The sequence below is a fragment of the Lepisosteus platostomus genome, chromosome 4, assembly GCF_059453375.1.
Source record: "Lepisosteus platostomus isolate fLepPlt1 chromosome 4, fLepPlt1.hap1, whole genome shotgun sequence".
Lineage (NCBI taxonomy): Eukaryota > Metazoa > Chordata > Actinopteri > Semionotiformes > Lepisosteidae > Lepisosteus > Lepisosteus platostomus.
In genome coordinates, this window is record NC_142614.1 from 65,741,188 (window position 1) to 65,765,938 (window position 24,751).

At 35.9% G+C, this 24,751-nt stretch overlaps 1 long non-coding RNA gene across 2 annotated transcripts in view; it reads left to right on the forward strand.

The window, feature by feature from the left end:
• Positions 1 to 24,751, forward strand: part of LOC148673632 (uncharacterized) — a 225,950-nt gene that overhangs the window by 104,402 nt on the left and 96,797 nt on the right. The gene's annotated exons all lie outside the window — the stretch shown is intronic.

The window sequence follows — 24,751 nt, forward strand, 5'->3', positions numbered from 1 at the left end:
GTGTATTTACTGTACAGGTATACCATGAGATCTTAACTGGGCAGTGTTACTCAGATAGAATAAAGAAACCCATTTGAGTTTTCTAACATCCACATCAGTGATAACACAGAAATAAATAACACTACCATGGTTTCTAACTTCTGTCAGTAAATTGATTTCAACACTGTCAGCAACATTGCTGATGTCACCAACTATTCAAAGATGATATTGGGAGCCTGAGAGCATAATATTAGTCTGGTAACTTGATGTCATCACTCAAAAGTTCAAGGCCGTGATGGTGAATGACCAAGAGGCAACATGTGAAATGGGAAATTAAATGTCCTAATTACAGATCTCTTTTGGATACCTATAGTAAGTGGGACAACATCAGATTTAAAGGAGCACAGATTTGTGAATAGGCACCTCTTGTCTTAGTAGGAATCAAACCACTAAAAGGAAGAACCAGGGATCCCTATGCAGATGTACTTAATGAATTTAATGACTGGTGTTTCATGGCACTAATGTCTTGGTTTTAACATATTAGTGTCAAAATAATATAGGAGTCAAATGCCATGAACTCATCCTTATCTACCTTAACAAGCATGGTTTCAGTGCAATGTATCTGCCTAAACTCTGAATGAAAAGATTTGAAGAACTGATTAGATGCAAGAAAATACAGGAATTGAGCTATCTGATCCAGGTATTTTGTTAGAAAATAAGGAATAGGAATAGGCTTGAGAGGAAAGTAGTGTGTCTGATTGTATATACAGTACCATATCAGTGCATCAACAGCAGTAAATTGTGAGAAACCCAATCTACTATAATAGGAGTCTCAAATCCTGTAATCTGGATACAGTAGCTGCCTATCACTATGAACTGTTATAGCAGATGATCCATCACATTAACCAATCAAACCTACTGAATGTGAGATGTTCGGTAAAAATAAAAGATCATACAGATCTCTTGGGATAAAAAGGTGTAACATTTTTGTAGAAGACAACCATAGAGTCGTGTTTAAATTAAGTGAAAGAGAGAAAAAATGTTTGCACAGCATTATGTGCATATAAATTTAATACCATTCAAAATATTAACCTATTGACCAATTTAACCTTTGCAGATGATTGCTGGTTAAAACAAGCTTTTATACTCTTCATGCACATTGAAAATGGCTTTGATATTTGATACAGTACTGTATGTGTAGATAAATTATTCAGCATTGTTGCCATGTTTGATACAAGACAAGAATGTGTCTCACAGTATACACAAGATGGACCCACCTAACAACAAAACAATAACACAATGGGGTAAATTATTTACTGGGGTTACCGATGATAATACAAATAACACAACTGGATATTAAGTTTCTACTCTTGTATAATTTAATAGATATTCCCAGATTTTATTGCTAAATATTCACTTTGTCAATCCTGAGAAAAAAAAAGAACTGTCCAAAGGATTGCTGTGAATACTAGTTAATATCTTATCATCTCTGATATGGAATTTTCTTATTAAGAATTTGTTTCAAGAGACATATAATGCAACACTTTGTAATGGGGTTTTTAAATAGAGATTCTGGAGAATGTCAGATCCTAAACTCCCACATATGAAATGTTTGCCTCTGAACATCTCTTTGCACATCGCTCATTCACCTCCCCACCATCTTCACTACTGCAGTAGGCCCTTGGCTCATTCTCAGAAGATCAAGGTGCTGTGAACCAGTGACGTCGATGTTAGGCTCTGAAGTCATGCTGTAGTCATACTGAAGGTCTTTGGAAATGCCTAAAACTCATTGACTGCTCAAGTTATCCAAAAGTATATTACCTCAAGAGGCATGGTTTGTTTTTCTTTATGAAACAGTGACGGCTTGTTTTTCTGTTTGGAGTACTATCCATTCGTGGATGCATCATTGCATGAAATGAAATGATATACAGTAATTAGCTTCCAGAAAATGTCCAAGGGAATGGTTTTATGACTGAGAACAATTGGGATGAAAGAGGCTTGGCTGTCATCATCCTTCCTGAACTTCAGATAAGACCTTTCATTTATGTACAGCCCATCTGGTTTCCTGTTACTTTCAAAAAGTGCTTCCCATTTGTGGTTTAAAAACTTTTAAATTTTACAACCAGTTGTATGTCTGTCCTGGGTATTGCAGTCTTATAAAAAATGAATAATTAGTACATTCTTTTACTATTACTGAAAAACTACTGTTAATAAAAAACAATATAAAAGGGCGAAACTTCTATTTATCAAAGACATATGAACAAAGGAAATTTATGTATCTGTCTAGGAAAAAACGTTTTTTTTTTCAGAAAATAATGGACTATTTTGGACATTTCAGCAGCCCCATATTAATTAAATTAATTTAAATTAATTTTTAAAAAGGGATATGAATACTCCCTTATTAGAAAGATTGCCTTATGGGACAACGAAAACAAATTTTAAAGTAAACTAGACTGCTGACATTATCAACCTGTCTGAAAATGATCTAAGCTACTAGGCACTGCATTTCGATCCATGTGGACTACGAGATCTACTGACTCTTTTGGTAAAAAGTCCTAGCAAGTTAAGCATATTTGCAATTTCTGCCAAAGCCAGTGGTGATAATACTGCACATGCTCCTTGATTAACTCATGGAAACAACTGTATTACAATGATGATAATTATTAAAATAATTGTACTTTTTGTACATAGTCAATGTGTAATAATAATAATAATAATAATAATAATAATAATAATAATAATAATAATAATAATAATAATAACATTCCACTGTTTGAGCACATGATGAAGGATCATTCCAGATTTTTCCAAAAAGAGCTTGTGCAATTTCAATATTCCCAAGGAGTTCTATTAACTTGGCAGAATCACACTCAGGCTTCTACACTGTAAAAATCAATAATTAATGCATTACCTGTTGCCAGAGAAATTGGAATATATATTTATTCAATTTTACAGTCTGGAGTCTACGTACTGTAGGTATGGACCGAAACAAAGTCAAGTACAAGACAGAAAGCAAGCTTTAAAACCAGGTCACACTAATGTAGAGTCTGTCTGTTTCTGAGAAAATTATGAAACAGAATCCATGTACAGTACAGTATATATCATATAATTAAATATGCCGATATGTAATATTACATATTATTTTAAAATAGTGTTGAGATGTTATCATTGTACAAACCTGTAACCCTTTTTTTCAATTTGCAATGAACCTTTTCCTTACTAGTAGGGGAAGTTGTGCTCTGTTTGATACATAACACACATTTCAAAATGACAACTAATTTAATTTTATATCTTCATATTGTTTGTTTTTTATAAGGATGTGCAGACACCCAGCAATAAGGCATTATGAGCATACAGTGTGCTTCTAACCCCTTTCTTTGTAAAAACTTCTGAGTGTTCATGTTTTAATAATTAATTTGTTCATCAAAGCCTGTTGTTAAAGAGCAACACGTCATTAACTAGACACACTGTAGTTAGGTCTGTGATGTTAGAATTTCTGAAAATTACCTTTTGCACTACTATGATGAACTCCTGCAAAGACCAGCCAGCATTCGTTGACAAATGTTATAGCATTAATCTTCCACATGGGCAGAAGTTAATCATAAGCAATTAGTCATGTATGACATATTGGCATGGCATATTAGCAGAGATTCAATGCCTTGAAAATATGGTCTGTTATTGAAGCTTGTGCACGTTGTCTTCTTTATACTTCTGAAATGATGGGACCTTTAAAGAATTGATGCATTCTAAATTGTATTGCAAAGCCTCTGGCTACAGGTAAAAATGAAACAAGATACAACCATGCAAAATGAAAAGAAAAAAAACATGTGATACTTGAAGGCTGTTCCATGTTACATTCACTGAAATTAACTTTTTATCTATCTGTAAATACATTTAATGTAGCCGAATCGTCATACAGACTTGCTTTTACTAGAAATATGACTAGAAATAAGAGGAAAGAGCAAAGTATCCAAGCAAGAAACAAGTTATGGTGAAGAGATATGGAGAAAGCTTTAATAGAAGGACATAGGCTTCAAACCTGGGTAGTTTATAGAGAGGCTTACTGTTGTCCAGAAAAAGAAGACTTTTGAACCCCTTTCCAGCATTGAATTGTAATTTAATTATTTTTCTCTATTAATACAAACTTTCTCAAGAATGTGTCTCCCAGATTTCTGGTTCTTGTCACTTCCTTTAATCAGCTTATCTTCATCTTATAGACTTTAGTGACAATCTTACTCTGTTTTACTCTACAATATAGGAGAATACGAAGCATCCTGAGGGGATAAGAGACTTTTTCTCTGCACTGATAGTGGTTGACCCAGCTGTTTCAAATCATGTTTTTCAGATATTGTTCAGACTGTATACTGTATACTGTTATCTACAATCTTCATGAAAATATGGCAAATACAGTACACTAAACACAATACGACCCACTGTTTTCTACTGTTTTATTCATACCAAAAAATGTATGAATAATGTCCCACACTAATATTTTAATATTTTAAATAAGCATACAATATCTAGAGTTATGAAAAAGATAAGAAAATACTGTAGTTACAACTTTATTCTTTTGAGATTGTAAAATCATAATAGTAAAAACCTATTTGTATAATAATAACTAGGAACAACAATAAATGGAAAAGAAAATTTGCATCAATTCATCACCCCATGTCTTTCACTTTGTCAGTAGTGAAGATTGTGCACTATTTTGTATATTAGTCAAGTAGTAAATTAGAAATTACACCCAATTTCAGCTCTCCCACAAATGCAAATAAAGCAAAATACACAGAGAAGAGCTCACATTGAGAAATATAGACCCTTTCACAGCAGGAGGAAATGCTGTGAAGGATAAAATAGTGATTTATTGTAGGAGGCTGGATGTACCATATTTTTATTAAATCGTGTGTCTGCAGTAATTTATTTCATACTGCAAATCCTATTCTCTTGCAAGTTTCACAAATAATTCAGAAAAAATGTTTTTCTTTTATTAGAGTCAATAGAATGCATTTAAGATTTTTCGTGTATTTCAACAAAACAATCCATCACACAACCTATACTTTGTTTTTATTGAACCAGCCTTAAATGCATGTTACATTAATGTTTCCAGTTCTAAAACCAGTCAATCTGGTAATCAAGATGCAGTGTTTCCAGAAGGGGAAAAAGGTATAAACTGGGTCACAGGGAAATATTTTAAAATTCACAGGATTTGTCTCGGGAGAAAAGAAGCTGCTTGGGGGAATTCAATAACAGATGCAATAGTATTCATCACCCAGAGGGCTGTTTATATGTAATTCGCAATAGCTCTTCTGGCCAAGGATACAGCTCAGTTTTACATTCCATGGTATTTTACTGGTGGAACTAAGCATTTTTTAAATAAGCCCCACAGGTTGTTTATCTAATAAAATCCATTTAAGCATTACATGATAAGTAGAAATTCTGGCACACAATAATAAAACAACAACAAAATGCTTAACAAAATTGCTACTTGTAATGTAATTTGCTTGATGAGTACTTCACTGCCGCTACAACCAGCATCTACCGTATCATCTCCACCCATTGGCTGTAAAAAAGAAAATAAATACATGATATACAGTACTACACCAGTGTTGCTAACTCTGATCCTGGAAAGCCACAGCATCTTCTCTTTAATAGAACAAAAGAATGGTTACAAATTAAAGCAGGCCTTTTTGCCCATTTGGTACAGCAGATACGGTAACATTACTGGTTAATTTGGTCCGTACTCCCACAACCCTCTGGGAAAAGAAGTGTCTCCTGTTTGCAGTTTTAAATTCACTTAGTTTCCACTTGAGCCTGTTTCATTCTATCTTAGCACCGAGTTACAGTAAATGAATTAACCAGAGATTTGATTGGTTGGAATTACAGACGCTTCAAAGCCCATATACACTGCGGTCTTTATAAAACCTTCAGGGATGGAGTGAGGAACATACTGTGAGAAATGTTACAGGTGAGAAGTCATTTTGTCCATCTGGCCCGTTTAATTAGAGCTAATTGTACTGAAGATTGCATTCCGCCTTTTCGAGAAAGAAGCCAAGGCATCATCTTCAACAACATGGTTGGGAAGATTTACCAGATACCTACTGTACAGACTGTATTAGGCCCTGTTCAAGTCCATGACTTTTCCTTTTCAGAACTCGAGAGTGTTATTTACTTACAGGACAAAAGTAAAACATTGCCTGAACTCTACTGAAGTAATGTTTAAACCTAAAATACATTAGGGGAAAAAGTGTTGCGAGACACAGTTTCATGTGAGACCGAGGTTGCACCACAGGTTTCTGAGTTAAATTGTGAATATGGAGGCTGTAATAAAGCTTAATGTTTTAGAGAAGTCTTTTATTTGGGGTAAACCTGACAGTGCAAATCACTATTTTAATTTCGGACAGTGAACAGAAGACTATTAATCTATTTCACCAGACCACTACAGTGCATAGTCTGCTTACTATGCATGCAAATGACTACAGTCTGCAAAACTGCAAACATATGGAGCACTTTGACTCTAAACATGATCTTTTTAATGACAGCTTTTCTTTGAACTCTTCAATCCAGACAAATTTTCAAAGAATTGGCAAAGTTCTGTGAACAAAAAAACTAACTTTCCTTAATTTTGGTTTGATTTTGATTTATGGAACTGTATGTATGCCGAGTTCACAAAAGGATTTGAATTGTCTTCTTGCATTCAACTCTCCTGTTCTTTCTGTTTATAAAACTCTCCAGACTCACCATTTATTCTATAATGAAACTAGTTAAACATTTCTGAAGATCTACAGCCTATAGTATCAACTTGTCAGTGCTCTTTGGCTAAAGTGTTGCAATGCCCTAACTACACAACACTTTGTGCTGATTAAGCAGAACTAATGTGTGCTTTATAATAAATTTTGTATTTTAACCAAAAACAATAGCCAAAACAATTTATAAACTCCATCAAAAATACATCAGAGGCCACCATCCTCACCAATGCTTGTGTATTGCTACAAGTTCCTACCTACCAAAATAGCTTCAGAGGCTTGTGGGTAGTGATAAATACAATAAGTATGTTATGAGCACAGCCGGACCTCGTTAATTACCAATTAACATTCCGCACATGACTCTCTATTTAAACCCTCATCAACCCGCACTTCACTGCTCAATATTGAACAGCCTGCTGTTTTCCTTGAGCTCTCCTTCTTCCCGAGACCTTCAGTGAATAAGCCCTTCTACTGCTCTGGATCCAGACACTGCTTGCCTCACCGACTTCGACTTCGTCTAGCCCCTTCGGATTTGTTCGCCCTCGTCCACGGAACCGACCCACACAGGGTTCTTTCTGACCCTCCGTCACAGAATACCGAGCTTACAACATGAACCCTGCGGGTCAGGATGAAAAAACTGTTTCAATCCTCCACCAGTATTCCCAAACCCTGGGTCAGCTAATTGCAGCCGTGCGGCAACTAGTTACCCATATTGCTCGATCACTGTCTCCCCAGCTGGCCGCGGCCGCCATACCGCCTCAGCCTCCTGCTGCACCCGCTAGCCCCATACTACTCCCCACCCCAGATAAGTTACATGGTGTCTCCGCCAACTGTCAGGGCTTCCTGGCCCATTGCTGAATGGCATTCCAACTCCGTCTCGGCTGTTTCCTCTCCGACCGCGAAAGGATAGCCTACATTGTCTCATACCGCTCTGGTCGAGCCCTGGACTGGGCCACGGCTCTTCTCATCCGGAACGCACCTGAGACAGCGGAGGTCATCCGTTTCCAGGCCGCCTTTGGTCAGCTCCACTCGCATCGCCTCACCGCACACCGCCTCTCCATCCTCATACTGGGAATTCATCCTCTGCAGGAATACATAGCTGAATTCCGTTACTTGGCTCTGCAGATGACTTGGGATCAAGACTCGCTCATTTAACAGTTCCGCCGGGGATTATCCAAAGACTTAAGAGACCACCTCATCCACCTCCCCCTCGACTTCCCCTCCCTGTACGTCTTTCTTTCCCAGGTCATGAAAGTGGATATCAGGGCGGAGAGCTGACAGATACCTGCCTGTCATCTCCACCCTCCCTCCACTGCAATCCTCCCCACCGGTGACAACCCACAGAATGAAAATGGTATCATTGATATACATGCCATTGATTCCAGCATTTGTGTCACAATAGGTCAATGGACACATCACCAAAGGGTTACAGTCACCAGGAAAACATTTAAAGACAAGGATTAAGAATTTCTGTCTATACCGTATGTGACTGCATACTGTAAAATGTCTTCACAATACCATCTTCTAGGAAACTGCAGGAAGCAATTAACACCAATTTTAACAGTAAGAAGATGACTAATGAAGACGGATTTCAAGGATACAAAGAATGTAAATCTTGGTTGTCCTGAGCAAAATGGTGCAGAAAGGTGATATGAGTATCATACGTGTAACATACATGATAAAACAATAAAGGTTATTTTATATATGAATGCGCCACCGCTCTCGAGAGTCTGTTTCATTTGCATTTCTCCATACTTTGGGGGTGTGGGTCTAGTGTTAGAAGCTAATCTCAAATGTGCTTCGGAGAGACAGAAAACATGCTTTCAATTGTTTATTTTAATGCTTTTTCTCCCTTATGTCGTTGTAATTGCCGAGTTGTACTGAGAAACTAAACAGGCTGCAAGAGTCAAGACTGCAGTACTATGCAAACAGTTTCAGCTGTGTTATTTCTTATTGTTATTGCCAGTGTAGCCATAGCAATGTCCCTCGGGGTAGGGCATGGCTTGTGAATGCTTTACTTGCACTACTTAAAATTATTGATAGGTAAAGACAGTCCACATGGCCTAGAGTGATTCAAGAACTCCAGTATTCAGTGGCCTTGTACCAGTGTTTATTATTGATTTTTAGTTGTTAAATAAAAATGAGTCACCTTTCTCTTCAAAGATGTATCCCTATCCTTAGGTAATGAACCAGAATGTGCAAAGACATACAGTAAAAGGAAGGTTTTTTAACATGATTTGCATTCAGTATAGAATATATAATTCTTTTTAGTTTCTTGTGAAAAGGGCTGTTCTGTAAGGGGTGTTAACTTATTGGAAATATTACAGTAGTCTGATGGGTGAAAGGACAATTAATAACGAAAGGCAAAGTATTTTTTTCTTTTCCTCATCAGGATATGAGCAACATGCAACATGATAGTGTTTGGTTCCTTTTTATTTTGGCAATGCAGTAAACATATTACCTATTAATTGTTTATAGCACACAGTACCATTTTATTACACATGGATTATACTGCAGCGGCTTTGTATTTTGTATGCGACTTGAATTAAAATTAATTAGTAATTAAATTCTGTGGGAATCTACATAGGATCCCAAAAGTTTTTTTTTTGCTCTATTCTTGTTGCCCAATTACAAGGTACTCTCACTACTATGTGCTTTTAATTATCTTATGCCAGCTCTTTAAAAATGGACATTGTTTAATTTAATCGATTTAATTTAATTTAGCTCAATTTTATTTAGAAAAGAGTTTATATTTGCCAATTTATATTTCTTACTCTCCATATTTTGAATCACTGGCATCTTGCATACTCAGCTTTAGCTTTACGAATCTCCCACTAATCTAAATTTCACTATTTCTCTTTGATTTGTCTCTTCCTACAGATATTCTATCCATCCGATTGTTAGTCTGCTTGTCCTGACGAGGATGGCAGACCGACAGATATTAAAAAAAATAAATCACATTACTCTTTCTTCAATAGTTTGAAAAAAGGTACAATCATAGAGAAAATGTAGTATTACAATACCCTAATTCATACAGTGTACTGTATGTTTCTAAATGGCACGAATCCACCTCTATCTGACACTGGATCTCTCCTTATTTAAACAAAGACTTTATGCTGAATGTGATCAAATAATAGTTCTGACAGAAACAGGAAAGCAAGTGTTTCAGATAATGTGCAGGAGCATACAGAAGAATGAGATGTCAAAATGTCAACTTAATCTGTAAACTGAATAAAGGAGGAATTCAGTGCTTGGGCTGCTAGAGAGTGGTGTGCAATATGAGGTCTGGAAAAAGAGTTCAGATTAAATTAAGAAAATATATCTGCAGCCCAACCATGAAGAAGGAAAGCATGGTAGTTTGCAGTTTGGGAAATATGCACTGACAGGGGGCAACTTCGAAGGACAGATGTAAAAGAAATCTGAAGACACTAAAACACCTGCTGATTTAAGTGTAAGAAATGTGTGGACCCCATACACATATATTGTACAAAAACATCTTCTGCCAACGAAAAATACTGTACAGTGCGAGCATACAGTATCTTACTAAATTTATTTTTTCTTTAAAAAGAAGATAGATAAACAATCCAGACCCAAACTTGGGGCCAGAGCTTATCCTGGTTCCTGTAGCGTTAAACGGACTAGAGAGCACATGACTTACCCTCCTGTTAGGACACAGTTAGTTGCAGGTATTAACCCCAGAAAAGCTGGTTGTCACTTACACAGATGGGTGAACTACCTGTAAACTTGCTTTAATATAAAGCAGCAACACTTGCTGTGTGGACTTTCAACTACAATACAGCAGTTAAGAACACAAAGTCTATGCTATACTGCCCCAAACCACAAAAAAATCTTCATGAAAACTCCATCTGAACACATCATTAATAATGTATTAATTTCCAGTATTCACAAATCCCATCTCAGATTAAACAGCAGGAGACATGAAATATTTAGCCACTTCTAGTAGTTTTAGATAGACACTATTGTACTTTAGGTTCAAACCTTCACCTTCTGGACATGTTTTGTAGATTTCAACAGTTTTGGGTACTGTATTGTATAGGGATTTTAACATTACATTTTTTTTGCCTGTTCTCTATTTTTATGTTGCATTTATTTGACATACTGTACTCGTGATTGATCATTCCTGATTTTGGGCCTTTTCCATTCTTACAGTACTTAATAAAAGAAAGCTATGGTAATAACTTCATGGATACTGTCATGTGATTGCTGCAATAGATACAGTAGTAGTGATAAATCTTTCCTGAATGTACAGAGAACTTCAGAGTCTTTAAAAGCACACGTAGTGCTGAATTATAATCCAAAACCTAAGAAAAAAGTTCTGTTACTTTGGAAAAGTACCAAAATATATCTGAATGTTTCTTTCACTTCTTGATAAGCTCTCTGGAGAAATCTATTGGAAACTCGTTTAAACACACTGTTGTCTTGGATCGGGGAAGAAATTCCCCTAGAATTCCAATGTGTTTGAGAAGGCTGACACACACATCCTGAAAGACATGGTTTTTATTTTATTGATTTAATGTCAACATGTCAGATAGATACCCGGCAGTATACTGTTGCCCTGTCCAGAGTGTATCTTGCCTTACACCATTTGCTTGCTTGGGATAGACTCTGGCTTCCTTGCCACCCTGAATTGGAATAAGCAGTTGGATAGATGGATGGAGGACAGATGGATTATGGTCACTGGCCAAAATATTAGGAACTTCCACCATGTTATTCACCATTTAAGCATTAATTGAATTTACATGGGGATTTCTTTACAAAGGATCTTTATGTGTAGGATGGCATATATTATGCACCAAAAATTCCACTACACACTTCATCAGGTAGAAAAATGAGAAATTTAAAAAGACCAGGATAACATTCCTACTATTATTCTGGTTTTATGGGAAGCGTGCTACCTACTGGTCTACCCACACCATTTACAGCAGCAGCCTGAGGTTGTTTATAAAATATGCTGTCTATACACCGAGATTATTTTCTACTACTTTGAACAAATTAATAAATAACTACAGTAGTGTACCTGAATCTTCAATACTCAAAACCTGAAACCCCATATTTTACATAGTTTTGTATCAGAAATATTTTGCTTTAATATTAACACAATTTATTAGTCTTGCTGGGCTTTTTTACAACTCGCAATCTTTACTGTTCCTAGTTTGCTGTATATTTTTGTGTCCTTTGATCACTCCTGTTTTTCTTCTTATTAGGTACAGTATCTTCAGCTCCTTAATATATAGAGGGCTGATTAAAATATTGGACTCTTGAAAGTCCATGGAATTTGGAGAGAAAGCAAAAACTAAAAAATGATCAAATCCTTTTTTTAAGGGCATCTCATTCTTGAATTGACTCTTTTATCAGTATTTTAATGGTTTAGATAACTTCTTTGCATTTTTTATTTTTGTGTCTTTGGGGTACATTACAAATACTATGTAGATAAGTCTCACCATATAAAATGAAAGTTGATTTATGTTTCTGTACTGCTGAAGAATATACATTACATGCCTCAGGAATTACTGTTTACTGCACACTTCTCATAAATTCAGTTGAATTCCCCCGCTAGTAAATGCTTTAACTTTCGGTAGTGGTTGTACAAAGTGCAGTACGCACAGGTTTAGCGTTTAATGAAAGAAAACAGTAATTAGAGTTTATTAAACTATGTGTGCAAAGTAGTTTCAATTACCAATCTACAATTGAGTGCATTGTCTTCCTACTGACCTTCCTGCTACAGTAATTTTCTTAATTTGGTGCAGTTGCCTGCAGCCAGAAAGTCTGTGCACACTGTAATTGAACTTATAATGACTTGTTCATCATTTCATCTCCAGTGTTAGTTTACCACGCCTCTTGGTGTGTCTTATGTATTTAAATGCACAAATTAAATGTTACCCAACACAAGTTATTTGACAGCTCAACAAAGAAACCCTAATAGCAAAACCCTGAAAATGTTTGTTTCGTTTTTTTTCTAAAAAGATAATCCAAATACTGTCTTTGCAAAAATATCAGTTAGGTCCAAACTAAATTAAAAAGTATGTTTGGTAATGATACATTTATAAAAAAAATACCAGGGAAATAATGACTTATTATTACTTTCAGTGAATAATTATGTTTATTGTATTACTACATATTCTAGTATTTAACTTTGGGATGTAGAGTCTATAGAATGTGCTTATTATGTAAGGATAGTTTTGTTGTTGGTGGTTTCAGACTGCATTAATCTATTGAGATGTTGTAAGTCCAGCTGAATGTTTGAAGAAGTGTACATTAGCTTTAATTGACTGTTCTACTGATTTTCTCAGTTGCTACACTTCAGTCCAATTGAAATGCTAAGGACAGACCTAATGGTGAAAAAAAAGTATGCAATTAAAAAGGGAGAAATCCCAGCTACGGCTGCCAAAAGATGACTTAAAATGTCAACAATCAGGACTTTCAGGAAGACTGCAATGGAGTAAGAGTGAAATAAGAATCTCATGTTTCACATGCATTTCCCAGAAAGTTTAATACTGTTAGAGCTTATTTTCTGTTACTGTGTAACATTCTGTTTTTCCTGATGATGTCAAAATCTAGGAATAACTGAAAAAAAATTATAATTCTAAAATTCTAAAAGATTCTAATTGATGGATAAAGTGGTGCAAGTACTTTTCTTCTTCTATATATATATATTGTTAACATAAAGGTTTAATTTCAAGATCCTTGTAATTTTGATAAAAGTTATATCATTCCAAATAAACATATAAAAACATCATTTATATTCATTTACAATGTATTTTGGAGTTGCTATAGTTTGTCTGTATTTATCATGAACAGATGCATGTGCACAATGTATGTGCACAAACACCAAATATATATTACCTCATGGTCTTCATTTTCATTGTAAGGAGCTTTGAACTCTTTGCTTTCTGTAACAAAAAATAATTAGAAAAGTTTGCAGTTGGAAAAAAAATCACTGTATTTCAAACGCCCCTTTTCATTATTGTTGGAAGTGTTTTCATTTGTTTTGTTGGTTTCTATGGATACTTTAACCCTGAGGTTTATAAAATGACAAAATGATTATAAAGTTACATAATTTCATCTTAAAGAAGCCCAGTGTTGTGCTAACATAAAAAAAAACTGAGTTGCATTCTTGGTCAGCTGTGAGATGTAAGTTCTTGATTTTCTTTGTATTTGCGTCCTCCTTGCAAATATTTTAACCCCCATGTTGCACTGAGTATTTTTATTGTTGCAAGGGCAAGTAAGAGTTTTAGTGTACTTTCTATTAATGAAAGAGATTTTGAACAACAAAATGAAAATATTGTGAAAATATATCTGTTGCGTCTTTGTAATTTTAATGGTTCCACCAAAGAGTTACAGTATGAACAAATCTCTAGTGTGGTGCAGTACAGAATTAAAGGATGATTTAAGACTACCATAACATGACACAGTGGCAAATTGTGAAACCACTTTGAAGGTCTTGCCAATGTCAACATGTATCTTAGTTTTTTACATTTTAAGTGGTCTGTCTCACACTGACCTCTTCTAGAAGACTGCACAGTTCTCTTCCTTCTGCTAGTCTGCTAGTCTTCCAAAGCCTAGACTCACATACACATACAGTATCTGTCTTGCTTCACACTACCTTTCTTCCACACCATTTTCTATCATTCACTAAATCACACTCTAACTTCTACTAATCATCAGGCTCTGGAGCACTTCGTTAATCACCAGTTATTAGAGCTTGCAGATACATTCTGATTTTAATCATGGTAGTCAGCTTTCTCTTATTCTTCACTTAGTCTTGACTTTGGTTTTTGCTTCAGTCCTTTTTTAAAATACTTCTTCTCTCTCCACTGAGAATCTTCTATGTCTCCGGGAGCAGACCGTTCTAGGTCTTTACTAAAACTTTCGCTCAGACTGGCCTGACTGATCCTGTTTGGCCAGGGACACTTCCTTAGAACCAACACTTGCATCTTTTACACAGCAGCAACCAGTTTGCTGTCATCTTTCTCACTTTTCAAAGATCATACAGTATGTATGTCTTTTGATCCAACAGCACTGGGCGTACTCAAAAACTTTGCTACCTCAACTCTCCTCTCTCACTCCACTATGAGGAGAAGATGTCAAGTGATCCCCCACTGCTCCAGTCAGTTTTGGTGCCATAAGCCAACCTTGCTCCTGGGCTGCATCCTCATTCGGTCTGACAAAACAGTAACCCTGCAACCAGCTGAGCCAGAACTTGTGACACTCCTGAGGGCATCCTGACTGTACCTTCTTAAGCCTTCATGAGTCTCATTGTAAGCAGATAATTCCACAAAGAGCCTATCCTGACAGTTTTTATTTTTATAACTTGCCTTTACGAGTTGTTGTCAGCACTGACAATTATTGAACATTTATGAACCATTAACACCCTCCCTGTATGTAATAACATTATATTTTTCATATCAATTATAGAGCATGAAATTAAAACAAATTTATATATGAATAAAACATTTGTTAAAAATAGTTATGTTCTAATCCAATAATTACTAACTTAAAATTCCAAATTTAAAATGTATAATTAAGAACAGTATATACTTAATGCTGTAAGTAGGGCCTTTTAAATGTTTCTTAATATGTGTTCATAAGGTCTGAAGACATTTTTGCTGACTTCCGTCTTTAGTTCCAGATAATGTGTTAAAAAATAGATTTTTTAATCTACATTCCAGCACAATGTTTTCCTTAAAAGCAAACCTGGTATAATAGAAACTCTTGCTTTGAAAATATTACATTGTAATTAAACCAATCCTTACATGAGTTTCTTACATTACAGACACTATATAGAATTTCTCAACAGGCTAAACATACTGTATTTCAATAGTTGAAATATAACAAATTAGTCTTTATATGCTGTACTTTATGAACAAACATGACCTGATTAACTTTAGGTATCTCTGATTCAGTTTGAGATGAATCAGAGATACCAAAAGTTTTCACGAAGGGTTTCCCATATTATTGGACATTGTTTTGTCGAGTCTTCAAGGCAAATTGAACCGGCTGCTTACCTTTCAGCTATGACCAATAAAAATTGCAATGACATGTCTTTCCAAAGTGTTGACAACAATCTGCTGGCTGTGTTGTTGCTCTGCTTTAAACTTCTTATTTCTAAAGTTTAAATCAGAAATTCATAAAACAGGAGTATTTTAGAACTCATTACTCCTCACCATTCCCTTTGTCTTTGCCACACACCTGCTACATGAAAAGACCTGAATACCTCTAAGGGTAATTACACAAAAATCCCTAAATGCCAGAGTAGGCTTTAAAGACTTGTCATATAAAGAAGAACAGCTGATAAAGAGCAACATAAAACCAGCCCCTCTGTACTCCCACTTTAACATATTATTCAGTGTGTTTTCCCAGTGACTAAACACATCATTCAAAACTGATTGCATACCTTGATATAAAGCAGAATTTTGATTAGAGTATATTCCTGAAGAAATATTCTATTGTGGTAAAACAAAACTCTGTTAAAGTTGCAAGAAATGTTGTGGCCCTGACTTCAAGTGTAAATTTAGCCTATGGCAGAGGTGAGTGTAAGCCAGCTTCAATATTTCAAACAAAACAATTAATACTATTCGCAGTTACTTACGAAATCCCATTGGTTTTCTCTTCCTGATCTACTGCTAAAATTGTCAATGGAAAACTTCAGGTACAGTAAGAACACATACAGTAGTATGGTGATTGTTTTCATTCTTACAGCATACAGTATGTCTGCACCAAACACTGTTTGCAGGCTATACGATATCGCCCCACCACAGTAATATATGAGATAACTGTCATCATTAACAGGCTTCTAACAGAGCCTAAAATAATAATTACATTTTCATGATAAAAAGGGAATAAAACATTCATACATGCACAATATATGAAGTCATACAGTACATCATTATGGGAGGGAATTGGAAATATGGAAGAAAGGTGGAGATGTACATCAAAAAGAGTATTTAGGACCAGGGACTTAACCTCTATCAGGAATCGCCAGTCCTGAATCTGGAGGGTCCCATTCCAGCAGACTTTATATGTAATCCATGAAAGCATCAATTAAAAAAAATCTAGAATAATTTAACTGTTTATCCAACATTAGGAAGCTGACCAGGAACTCATGTGTCCATGTGTTATACAAAACACAAGTAACAATAAAGTAGTATGAGAAAAATAGAGAGAGGAGTGAGAGTATGGAGGGCGAGTGTACTGTAATTGACTGAAACCTTGACTAAATTTATGGAAAGGAGATTTTATTTCTTATACTGGTTGAACTATTCTGCTTCCCTTTTTAAATCTGCCTGGCTTTTTTTTTTGTTAGTGACCAATGTTTTAGAGGATAGACTAACAGGTGAGCATTTTATTTTATGAAAGTTTTATGTCCATCACTGACACCAGTGGCTGAATATTAAAAGCAGGGACCTGGCTGAAGACTGCTTTCTTCAGTTTGTCAGAATACCTGTATTGGTCTAGTTGTTTAAAAAATTTGGAAAAATAGAGTGACAGCAACACTACCATCTCATAAGCAGATTTCATAACATCTCAGTAACTAAGTAAGGTTGGGACTGATTAATACTCGGTTGGGAAGCCTCAAAGAAAAATCTGGTTGCTTATATACTGTAGTTAGAGTTTGTGTCAGACCCTCATTCGTTTCTGGGTCTGATTCTACGCTTCGACTGTTGCAGTACATCTCAGAGGTTCTGCCTACTGATCTCAGATGGAAAACTCTACTCTCTTCAGGAAGCTTCCCCCCCACTGGGGAATATACAGTAGTGTAACGACCGCGGGGTTTGGTACAGATTTGAGCAGGCATAGGATTCAGGAAAAGGGGTTAACCAACACATTTATTGGAAAGGAACACACACAGGGACAGGGATTAGAGCGCTGCAACTACACTAACACACACACGAAGGGAAGAGGCTGTCTCCCAGCCTCCGTCCCACTATATACAGTACAGTCCCGTAGTCCCACCCCCGGGCGCTGTTCTCAGCCCGCCTTGCGTGCGTATTATCATTATATTCATTATCCAGCATCGTGTCTGCCTTCCTACTCTTACATCAGACATATCCCATCCTTATCTTGGATATGGCATGTTTGTCTGCTTGTTCTTAATCCAGCTCAAGTGCCCCAGATTATACCTCTGAACACCAATACTTCTAAACCCCAAATCTGTGATTGAAACGGTCACCGTGACTGTTGGCAGAACATTTCTAGAGACCTGGCTCTATAACTGGAAAGCCTACCCTTGGTGACTGATTTCTTCATCCTGTTAAGAATTAAACAAATTTGTCTTGTTTATAAACAGTGCTGCTTCACTTGACATCAATCCTGTATTGCCATGACAAAAGATCCCTCTGTCCATGTTAAGTAATCTACTGTAACTTCTTGTGTGGTGGTTACCTTAGAGGTTGGGTATTCCATACTAAAATAAGCACTACTTGCAATTTAAAGGTAGGACCTAGTAGGTATTGTGGAACTTACCTGTAACTTGTTTTCGGGAAATGTAACGGAAAAAAGAAGACGTATTGAACAGAACATACATTTCCAATTAATAAAGGGTGCATTTATTAATTAACAGACCCCTTCCACTTCCAAGACTACACCGAACACTTCGCCCTTACCACGTTTCCCCCAAGCATGACTGAAACCCACACTTTACAAAGTGAGTCAACAGTAACAACAGTAGGCCTAAGTGTAATATTTAAAGTAGAATAGTATCAAAGATGTAAGAATGTTTAGAACAGACCAATCACAGCCTAAACTCCTATTCATGCTCGTATAGACATCAAGTACATCTGAAATCCACTATGACACCAGCTGCAGTCCCATCTCCTACCCCTTGCGGTCCATGAGTGTTAGATTATCATAATATTTTCAAAAGGGATTTTCTACTTCTTAGAACTGAGTTCAAGAAGCTATGAGTGTTATTTCTCTTGAAAAGTTCAAAGGATAGTATTCAGATGAATCTGAGAAAGATGGACAGCATGCACCAACTTTGCTGAATTTTTGGAAACCTTTCCATCTATCTATCCCTTATCTATCTCAATGAACACAATAAATATACATTCACAAGCTCACCTTTTAATTCAAAATACTTTTTTTTGTGAGACATTGCTAAAGAAGCAGTCTTGTTCTCAGTAAAAAGATTTGTTACGGCTTGTGCTGTGAGTTGCTGGTGGAGGGGATGATCATTTCACACTCCAGTTTTCCATTTATTAGCATGGCCAAACTTCAGAGGGCTCTCTACCCTACTTTGATAAGGCTCTCTTTGCATAATTCCATGCTTGACACAAGGTTTCTTACAGTAAGTAGAATCTAAAGCTTTCCTGACAAGATATGTCATAAAGCTTTCATAAGCCCTTCTGATCACACAAACTCTTGCAATGAGAATCTCCAATCCTGCTAGCTACATCATCACCAAGAACCTTTTCTCAAAGTCTTTCGAGTGTCATGAACACTCTCACTTTAAGATTAATCCACTTAGAGTACAAAAACTCCTAGCAACCCTAAGTCCCAATAAAATCTCCTTCCATTATTCTATTTACCGAGTTTCAACAGGCAGAAAGCTTATCTGCAGAAGGGAGTGCTAGAAATAGGGTGGAGTATGTTATTATGATAAGCCTTTGCAATCTAAGGTAATTAAAGAGACTCACAAACAATACATGAGTTGAATCACAGACTCATGTTTCAGTATTGGGCAGAAAACTGTTGAGATAGCACAAACAATGATGGCAAACATATTTCACTTTCAATCTTTCAGAAGTATTTTTTCACATGTGTCATGTATATGTATGTCACGAGTGGGGAAAAATTAAACATATCATCACGATCAAGAATAATTATTTTTGTGCAGTTGCATTAATTGAACTACAACTGGGGAACGTAATTTAGTCATTCCTGTTCCTGTCCTGTAAATGTTAGGTAAAGATCATACTGTATGTAAGGCATATACACCAAAACGTGTTATGTTAAGGAACAAGAAGAAATTAGTTCTTTTTTGTGTTTTTGCATTTTTTAGGCCTGTTTGGGGTAAATATCCCAATAGCCCATTTGCAAATGTTAATTTAACAAACGTAAAGTAATACTTCATAAAAGGCATGGGGATATGGGTATAAGGAAAGTCTTTATCTATTTTTTTGTGAACAAATTGGTCTTCACATAATTCCTCATTTAGGCTATTTGCATTGTTGTTGTCAATTTTGGATAGTTACAAAAATGATTTTGTTAAAAAATGCTTTTAAAACCTCTCTGGCCCTATGAAACAAATCCTTAAAGACATTGAAAAACTGTTTTAAGAGGTCTACGCATTTGGTAAATATTAAAAAAATATCTATTTTGCTGAAAAGGATTCTAATTGAACAATTTTGGATGTTTGTTGCATAGCTTGCATAATGTTTAAATTAGCCATAAACAATTTAAAAAGCACTGAAGGTCAAGTGAAAAGCCCTACAGACTACTACACATTTACTTATTTACCATTTTGTAAATATGAAACAATACAGTAAATATTTTTTTCTCAAAAAGTATCCCACTTAAAATTTTTCCATGAGCAATTTATTTATGGCAGAGTTAGCATATTGTTTAAACTGGCAGTATACAGTATCATTTAAGAACAAGAAGAAGGCCAATTGAAAATCCCTGCAGGCCTACAGCCCATTCAAAAGGTCATTTGAATAATGGTTGTTATTGAAATGAAAATGTCTGCTGTGGTTTGTAGGATACAGATACAGGCATCCTGGAATGGCGTCTTTTTTCACAAATAGAAAAAGGTGCCAAGTTTAAAATCTGACCTTATTTGCCATCTGTTATCATGCTGGTTTGCAAATAGCAAAACATTCATTATCTGCTGTGTGGAATCCAAAAAAACAGTATAATTCTGGAGAAAATAATAGTGCCAAACACACATCTGATACACTGTATTACTTTTCATATTGAACTTTTGGAGATGCTTTATTTTAGGGGTGGAGATAAAACTTTTTTAAGTGTTATTCACAGGAATTCTCAGGAATGAACACACCATAAACAAATCACACCTATTCCGTTAGAAGTGCAATCCTAGTGCAGGACTTGCACCTTCTGAATTCGATGGTTTTGTCTAGCATCATGAAGATTACGATGAGGCATTTGAAAATGATCGGACAACTTGTGTATGTATCACCATGTAAAGGTCAGCTGTTAGAAAGCATTTGTTACTAATGCCAGTGAATATTCTTAAAAGACTTATTAACTGAAGAGGGTTATGGTGTTTGTACAGTAAGTTTATAAAAAGGAGCATAAACAGGGCAGCATGGCGGCGCAGTGGTTAACATGACTGCCTCACAATTGTGGATCTGAGGTGCTATCTGTTGTAAGTTCTCCCCATGTTTATGTGGGTTTTCTTCAGGTGCTCCAATTTCCTCACGCAGTCCAAAGACATGCTGGTAGGTTAATTGGTTTCCGGGAAAATTAGCCCTCTGGTGACTGTGTGTGTGTTTGTGTCTGTGTATGTCCTGTGACGGACTAGCATCCCATCCAGGATGTATCCTGTCTTACACCAGTAGTTGCTGGGATAGACTCCAGCCACTCTGCCACCCCAAATTGGAAGAAATGGTTAGAAAATGGATGGAGTTTAATAATTATTAATTGCATTTATGTAGCGCTTTTTTGAGATACGCCAGAATCCAGGTAATTGGAATTCCCTCCACCACCATCAATGTGTAGCCCCCCCACACTACAGCTCTCAGTGGGGAGGAGAACAGAGTGATGAAGTCAGTTCATAGATGGGGATTATTAGGAGGCCATGATTGATAAAAACCATGGGGAAATTTGGCCAGGAAAGCAGGGTTAACTCCCCTACTCTTTTTAAGAAACGCCCAGGGATTTGTAATGACCACGGACCTTGGTTTTATGTCTTATCCAGAGGACGACTCCTTTTCTTAACTATAGTTTCTCATCACTACATTACAGCCTTAGGATCCACACAGACTACAAGATAAGCAATCCCTACTGGTTCCAGGATCGGATCCACTGAGCTTCAGTGGACTGCCAGTTGTGAATTGCAGAGTGATATAGCTGCTTGCTTAAACAGTAAGATAATCCAGATGCTACAAAAAAAAATTGCCAATTGAACATGCTGATGTTTACATTCTTTTCCTTAGGCAAATGTTTTTGGATCTCATTTGCTAGAAAATGAGATTTTGTACCACATCTCTCTCATAAAGATGATCCATCTAGTGGTCTCCTTTAAGTCAATATCAGGCACATTTGATTACATTTGTCTCCTAACATGAAGTTAAATTGCAGTCAGTTAGATCATCTGACCAAAAAAGAACAATTATTTTGAAATGTTGTGTCAACATTGAAAATAAGTTATATTTAATTATGCAGTATTTTTCTGACCAGATGTGAAGATGAACTGAAGGCAGTATGAGTGTGACCAACAGAACTGCACTGTCATAGGACAGTCACGTTGGAAAAGTAACAGTTCAAAATTACATATATGATAATCTTAAGTATGAACAACATAATCTTAAGGATCTTTTTTTTTTTAAATTATAAATGTTAAACTCAAATGTTAAATCTTAAAATAGAACTATAAGAACATAATTCTGGGTAAGAGTTAAGAGAGTTAGATAAAGTACACATGAAGGAAATTCAATTTTTTTGTCATCTTGCACAGGGTCCCCCATAGCTTATTAAGCTAAAGATCTTTTTTTAACTTACACGATTTACCTTAGATACATCAAGTACTGTAGATTTGACTTCCAGGATCAAGAAGTACCCCAACAGACAGAAAAGGGTGAAGTTTCAATTTTATTTTTTATGTTTGTCTTGATGCTGTTTTTAATACTTGATAACTTTACCTGATCTCTCCCAAAGGCAATATATCACAGATTTTTTTACTTTAGTATCTAAGAGATCCACTGACAGCTGTGTTATTGTAACTGCATGTGAGGGGAAAAGGGTTGATTCTGGCACTAAGGTATGGCAACATACTGTACTAACATTGTAGTAAGAACGTTCAAACCCCCAGTTCCAAAACCAGCCCTTTCCAACATCCAACAAAAACCAAGAACAGAAGAAAAGTGAAAACTAGTTGTATCTATCTATATTTGGGTTAACAGCAGGATACTTCTAGACAATGAAAGGCAAATGACTGATATACTAAATGAGTATTATACTCAGGTGTTTACCATGAACAAATCTGAAACATGCCTCTGGCTGTGGAAGGACAAAAAAACGTATTAACTTACTTCAACATAAAAGAGACAGAAGTGTTTTGGGTATTATAAATGCTTAAGATGAACAAATCTTCAGCTTGATGGCAGTCACTTGTACTCAAAGAAAAAATGAGATGTTACAGTATACAGTATACAGGTAATTGATGCAACCCTTTCAACTTTTGCTTAACAATGGGGAAGAAGTACCTGTGGACTGAAAGATTGATAATGCCCATGCAGAAAAAGGATAACAAGTCATTACAGACCAATAAGACTGATTTTCTGAAGTATTAATGCAACAATAATAAGAACTAACATAGAGGATCACTTAGGATCCTACAGGATACGACTTTAGAAAATGTATGTCTGGCTTTAACCTCTTGATTGAACAAGCATCAGCAGTAAGAACACACACAGAGCATATGGTACAGTATGTACAGTATATTGAGATTTTTGAAAGGGTGTTGATAAACTTCCATAAAATAGATTTTCCATAAAAAATCATTTTAATGTGTGGCAAATTCAAGTACCACTGGACTGCCTCAAACTGAGGAATGCTATGAAATGCATGGCAGAAGGGTAGATTTGTTTCAACAGGAGACCTTGACAAGAAACATTTGAGAATCTGTTCTCTTACTGTACTTAACTTCCACAATCTCATTCTTTCCATTTTTTTTTATAATCCGTTTCTTGGTTTTGATATTCCAAATATCAAAGTTCCACAGGAAGGCTACAGCTCATTGTTGCAATATAAAATATCATTTGATCAAAAACTAAATTAAGTTTAGTTTAAATTAAGTTAATGAGGTATTCCTCAGAATATTATAAAAATATGCCAGACAATCTATAAATAACCATAACCCTCATCATGATAAGGGGTTTTCTGATAACAAATGGATTGATGGACAAAAATGAATGAAAACTAGTCTTAACTTTTTCATGGTGAAATACCAGCTAAACTGTAAACATTATATATCGTTTTTAAAAGTCTTGTGTACCGTCTCAATATTTTTGCAGCTTGAATCCTAAATATTTGTGTATTTAGCGACCACCGACGTTAAACCAAAGAAGTCCAATATTTTAAATGAGATTGAAGGAATGTAAGAACGCGTGAATAAAAAGATAAAATATCAGGTTTTGTTTAAGCACCATAACCAACAACACAAGAACATGAAAAAAGTTTGCCAAAGAGAGGGTGCCATTTGGCCCATCTACAATGACTTACAGTATGTGGTTTTTAGAAGGTTTTAGTAGAAAAAAGTTTCAAAAGATCAGATCTGCTTGTTTCTTGAACACAGCCAGGATATCAGCTTCAACAACATGTCTTGGGAGTTTGTTCCAGACTCCCACAAATCTTTCTCATAACAGTGTGCCTCCTGTACTTAGTTTCAAATGCACTGCCCTGTAGTTTCCATGCATGTCCTCTGATCCCACTTAGTTTTGACAAGCTTGGAGTTTATACATACCTCAAAATATAAACTACAGATTATATCAACTGACAGCAAAGTTCTTTAGAAAATGCTAGTGCTATTTATAAATGCCGTGCTCCAAAATGGAAATAGTAGTTTGCATTATGGAGCAATGTGGACATACAGCAGTTCAGAACTATCATCATTTACGGTAGAAAATACCAGTGTTCTGCCATGTATCAGATCTGACGTAAGAAAGAATAACAAGCAGGAAACAAAAACTCACAAAGCCTAGACTGCCTCATCATCCTACGAGTAGTGAAGTGATAAAAATCTTGTATAGAAACTTGATGTGCCAGTCTCATTAAATTACTAGTGCCTGGGAAGTACAGTAGGTGTTAGTAGCACGAACATTACA